Genomic DNA, 6,000 nt, shown 5'->3' on the forward strand with positions numbered 1-6,000 from the left:
AATTAATGAACATACACCTGTGGAACGGTCGTTAAGACTCTAACAGCTTACAGAGGTAGGCAATTCAGGTCGCAGTTATGAAAACTTAGGACACTAAATAGGCCTTTCTACTGACTCTGAAAAACACCAAAGGAAAGATGCCCAGGGTCCCTGCTCATCTGCGTAAACGTGCCTTAGGCATGCTGCGAGGAGGCATGAGGACTGCAGATGTGGCCAGGGCAATAAATTGCAATGTCTGTACTGTGAGACGTCTAAGACAGCACTACAGGGAGACAAGACGGGCAGCTGATCATCCTCGCAGTGGCAGATGTCGTGGAAGGATCAGAATTTGTTGGTAACATTTGTAAGCTGTTTAATATTCATCAAATGTGTGTAAGTTACTTCTCATCAGAATGGTATTTTTGTGTAATTCTGTGGTGAGGTTGCAGTTATCTGTTCTATGTCAAAACTAAGTTGCATGGGCCGCTGAGAGGGGAGAGATCAAAGTGTCATCATGTGTAAACATATCTTTTACTCCCTACGTTTTCTAGTGGGGAAAGAAGGGTTGCAGTGTCTGGAATCATTCTATGCTCCCTCTTATGTTGTTTCTATCTTAACCTATAGCCTCACCCTCCTCTCCGTGAGTTTGTCCAGGAGTTTGTATTTAGAGTGGGTTGTATATACATGACAATTTGATATATGCCTGTTGATATGGAGGATCTGGTTTATGGTTCTGGGGTTTGGGAAAGGAGACAAAGCTGAACGATGAATTATGTCTATGCTGTCTGACGATGTGTGCCTTTGCTATTAAAAGGAACTCAGTTGCATTGTAAGGGGACTCTCTGAGAATTCACTGGGAGACACTGAATTTATCTGAGAGTCACAGGATTGTGATAAGAGCTCATATAATTAAAGATGGACTTGTATAACTAACTCTGACGTCTGTGTGTGGTTTGCTCCCATGATTAGGTAAGTAGAGGAAATTTCCACGACACAGACCACAGGATCGGTACATCCGAACATCACTCCTGTGGGACAGGTACAACAACTGCCCCAGTTACACCAGGAACACACAAAACCTCCATCAATGCTCAGACTGTCCGCAATAGGCCGAGAGAGACTGGACTGAGGTCTTGTAGGCCTGTTGTAAAGCAGGTCCTCACCAGACATCACCGGCAACAACGTCGCCTATGGGCACAAACCCACCATCGATGGACCCGACAGGACTGGCAAAAAATGCTCTTCACTGACGAGTTGCTGTTTTGTCTCACCAGGGGTGATGGTCGGATTCGCATGTATCGTCGAAGGAATGAGCGTTACATAGAGGCCTGTACTCTTGTGCGGGATCCATTTGGAGGTGGAGCGTCCGTCATGGTCTGGGGCGATGTGTCACAGCATCATCGGGCTGAGCTTGTTGTCATTGCAGGCAACCTCAACGCTGTGCGTTACAGGGAAGACATCCTCCTTCCTCATGTGGTACCCTTCTTGCAGCGTCATCCTGACATGACCCTCCAGCATGACAATGCCACAAGCCATACTGCTCGTTCTGTGCGTGACTTCCTGCAAGACAGGAATGTCAGTGGTCTGCCATGGCCAGCGAAGAGCCCGGATCTCAATCCCATCCTGTTGGATCGGAGGGTGAGGGCTAGGGCCATCCCCACCAGAAATGTCCGGGAACTTGCAGGTGCCTTGGTGGAAGAGTGGGGTAACATCTCACAGCAACAACTGGCTAATCTGGTGCAGTCCATGAGGAGAAGCACTGCAATACTTAATGCAGCTGGTGGCCACACCAGATACTGACTGTTACTTTTGATTTTGATCTCACCCCTTTGTTCAGGGACACATTATTCCATTTCTGTTAGTCACATGTCTGTGGAACTTGTTCAGTTTATGTCTCAGTTGTTAATTTTGTTATGTTCTTACAAATATTTATACATGTTAAATTTGCTGAAAATAAACGCAGTTGACAGGGAGAGGACGTTTCTTTTATTGCTGAGTTTACCTCCTAGAGGGTGTTCTTGAACCGGCCAAATGTTGTGAAGGGGTTTTTCTTCACCAGGGATAGAATTCTTCTGTCATCTACCACAGTTGATTTCCGTGGTCTTCCAGGCCTTTTGGTATTCCTGAGCTCACCAGTGCGTTCTTTCTCTTATTAAGAATGTAAAATAGTTGATTTGACCACACATCTCTCTGATGGGTATGTTTCAGCCTAATGATGGGTTGCATCACTGGCAGTGACAGCTCTTTGGATTTCATATTGAGGGTTAACAGCAACAGATTCCAAATGCAAATGCCACACTTGAAATTAACTATAGACCTTTTGTCTGGTTACTTGTAAATTCATTTATTAAGTGATAATGCCGAGAAGCCGGTATCTGTTGGATATATTGTCACGGGTGTTGTTAAACCATGTCAACATATCTATCAGACACCGGCTTCGAGGACATTATCACTTTCATAAAACAGGTTACAAACATAATCAAATAATGATCGATATATTTTCATTTACATTTTTATTTTGGTCCAGGAGTAACACCCTACCCTAACATACAGTACTGTCCAGGAGTAAAACCCTACCCTAACATACAGTACTGTCCAGGAGTTAAACCCTACCCTAACATACAGTACTGTCCAGGAGTAAAACCCTACCCTAACATACAGTACTGTCCAGGAGTAACACCCTACCCTAACATACAGTACTGTTCAGGAGTTAAACCCTACCCTAACATACAGTACTGTCCAGGAGTAACACCCTACCCTAACATACAGTACTGTCCAGGAGTTAAACCCTACCCTAACATACAGTACTGTCCAGGAGTAACACCCTACCCTAACATACAGTACTGTCCAGGAGTTAAACACTACCCTAACATACAGTACTGTCCAGGAGTAACACCCTACCCTAACATACAGTACTGTCCAGGAGTTAAACCCTACCCTAACATACAGTACTGTCCAGGAGTAACAACCTACCCTAACATACAGTACTGTTCAGGAGTAACACCCTACCCTAACATACAGTACTGTCCAGGAGTAACACCCTACCCTAACATACAGTACTGTCCAGGAGTTAAACCCTACCCTAACATACAGTACTGTCCAGGAGTAACACCCTACCCTAACATACAGTACTGTCCAGGAGTAACACCCTACCCTAACATACAGTACTGTCCAGGAGTTAAACCCTACCCTAACATACAGTACTGTCCAGGAGTAACACCCTACCCTAACATACAGTACTGTCCAGGAGTTAAACCCTACCCTAACATACAGTACTGTCCAGGAGTTAAACCCTACACTAACATACAGTACTGTCCAGGAGTAACACCCTATCCTAACATACAGTACTGTCCAGGAGTTAAACCCTACCCTAACATACAGTACTGTCCAGGAGTTAAACTCTACCCTAACATACAGTACTGTTCAGGAGTTCAACCCCATTCTGTCTTGAAAGCTGCCACCCATTTTAACTCCTATTTACCACCATCATTAGAGTGTTGAAAGTGATCTTCACTTGTTGGACAACACTGTTACAATGACTACATGTACCGTTCTTAATTGGACAGAAGAAGATGAGTAGTGTTGATATAGAGGTGCCAGTTGAGGTTGTGTTGATATATACATTTTTGTTTGTTGTCATTTTATCAGACATTCTTATCCAGAGCAACTTAGAGTAGTGAGTGCAGACATGTTTTAGTACTGGTCCCATGTGGGAATCAAACCCTGGTGTTGAATGCACCATGCTCTACCAACTGAGCCACACAGGATAGAGGTGCTGGTTATGAGTTCCAGCACTGAGTCAGCTTTACAAATACACCCACAGTATTTCTGTCAAAGCAGACCTGAACCCTGGAAGTGAAAGCCTTCACGAGATGACACATCTAGAAACTGAAGCCGCTGGGCTGGTGCAAATCCCTGCCACAGCAGAATCACGCAGCCTGCTCGACCAGAAACACATCCATGTTGATTCTTGATGAGGTATACAATGTGACTGCTCTGTAAGGAGAGAGGTCTGTCAAATCATGGCCATCCATTTGAGTTGCAGGATCAGTTGTCCTTAACCACGGATACAGGGTTAGGTATTTTCTATCCCATAATGGTTAAGGTTAGGATTGAAGGACAGGGTAATATGGTCCTAAATCAATGTTCAAGGACATCTTCTTCATTGATCCAATAACATCCCAAAAAACAACCGATGGAGGATAAAGAAAATGTGTATACATTTGCGTGTGTACCTTGCATGTTGGACAAAACAACCATTAGGATGCCTACCAAGTGGAATTAGACAAAACAGGAAGTCAAACGTGTGTTACATGTAGCCTGTTAATTTAGGGGGTTGGTCATGTAGGCTGTTATTTTGGAGGGTTGGTAATGTAGGCTGTTATTTTGGAGGGTTGGTAATTTAGGCTGTTATTTTGGAGGGTTGGTAATGTAGGCTGTTATTTTGGAGGATTGGTAATGTAGGCTGTTATTTTGGAGGGTTGGTGATGTAGCCTGTTATTTTGGAGGGTTGGTAAAACCACATGACAAGAGAATGCCCCAGTTTCGTTTTCTCTTCATTCGAATGGAAGGTTGACAAAATGTTTGTGTGTTTGTGCAAAAGTTTGAGGAACAAAAGCATAAATAAACAATATTCAGCATAATATATACTGGTTTAATAGAAAGAACAAACAGTAGCTATTCAAGAGGATACACAGTATAACTATACTCTTCATTTTGGGACATGGGCACTATGTGACAGTTGAGACAGTACATTCACTATAACTATATTCAGGCTCTTTGCTCACACAGAGACAATGAGCTCATATTTTCAACATCAATTAGTCATTGCATTGTTCCTCTTTCTCCAGTGGCCTCTAGCAACAGACCCAACCACTTGAAACACACCGTGTTAATGGGACAGTGTCATCTAACAACAACAATGGAAGCCCCTGAACAACAGAGCAAAGCTATCTTTCTCTTCTTGTGAAAACACTTTTTGCACATCAAAGAAAAGCATGCAATGTCTCAGAAAAACCCACATTCACAATTTCCTGCAGCTCTGACAGATCTGTTGTCATGCAATGGCCCCCGTCTCGCTGGCAGTAGTTCTTCACATGGCACAGCTAGACGAACCTCTCAGGCTTGGGGGTTACTCATATCCGACAGTGACAGTGGCTGCTTTTAGAGACACTGATTAACACTCAACGTGTGATGATGAACCCCATTATCTGTCCCTTACAAAGTGCTAACAGGCACAGATTACACTACAACATTCCTCTTGTCATCATGGCCATCTTGTGCTATATTGAGTTTGTTTGGTTCAACTTTTTCTTCAGGGACAAAGTATGTTTGATGTGCAATCAAAGCAAACACAGAGAGTAAGTAGTGGACAACATGCTGGTTAACAAATGGTAATCATAAGTATTAAAATTGTTCTTAATTAATAAGCTACAAATCCATTTACACTGACTACAGGCAAGGAGACCTGCCATGGAAGCAGCTATCTCCACCTGCTTCCATGGCAGGCTCTTGTCCCCTGCCATTACCTCCTCCCAGGTCCAGGATGTCCTCCACTCCTCTTTCTCCTGGGTCCAAGATGTCCACTCCTTTTTAGCACGCTGCTTGGTCCTTTCTTGGTGGGTTGTTTTGTCACGGTCATCATAATGAGGAGACCAAGGCGCAGTGTGGCAAGCGAACATAACTCTTTGATAAAAGAGAGAACACTGAACAGAACTAAACAAAACTAACAGTGAAGCAATATGGCTAGTGCAGAACAGGCAACTAAACATAGAATAACAACCCACAAAAGACCAAGGATTATGGCTACTTAAATATGATCCCCAATCAGAGACAACAATAAACAGCTGTCTCTGATCGGGAATCAATTCAGGCCACCATAGACCTACATTTACCTAGAAAATACTAAAACCCCATAGATATACAAAAACACCTAGACAAGACAAAAACACACATACCACCCTCGTCACACCCTGACCTAACCAAAATAATAAAGAAAACAAAGATAACTAAGGTCAGGGC

This window comes from Oncorhynchus keta, chromosome 4 (assembly GCF_023373465.1).
Source record: "Oncorhynchus keta strain PuntledgeMale-10-30-2019 chromosome 4, Oket_V2, whole genome shotgun sequence".
Taxonomy (NCBI): Eukaryota; Metazoa; Chordata; class Actinopteri; order Salmoniformes; family Salmonidae; genus Oncorhynchus; species Oncorhynchus keta.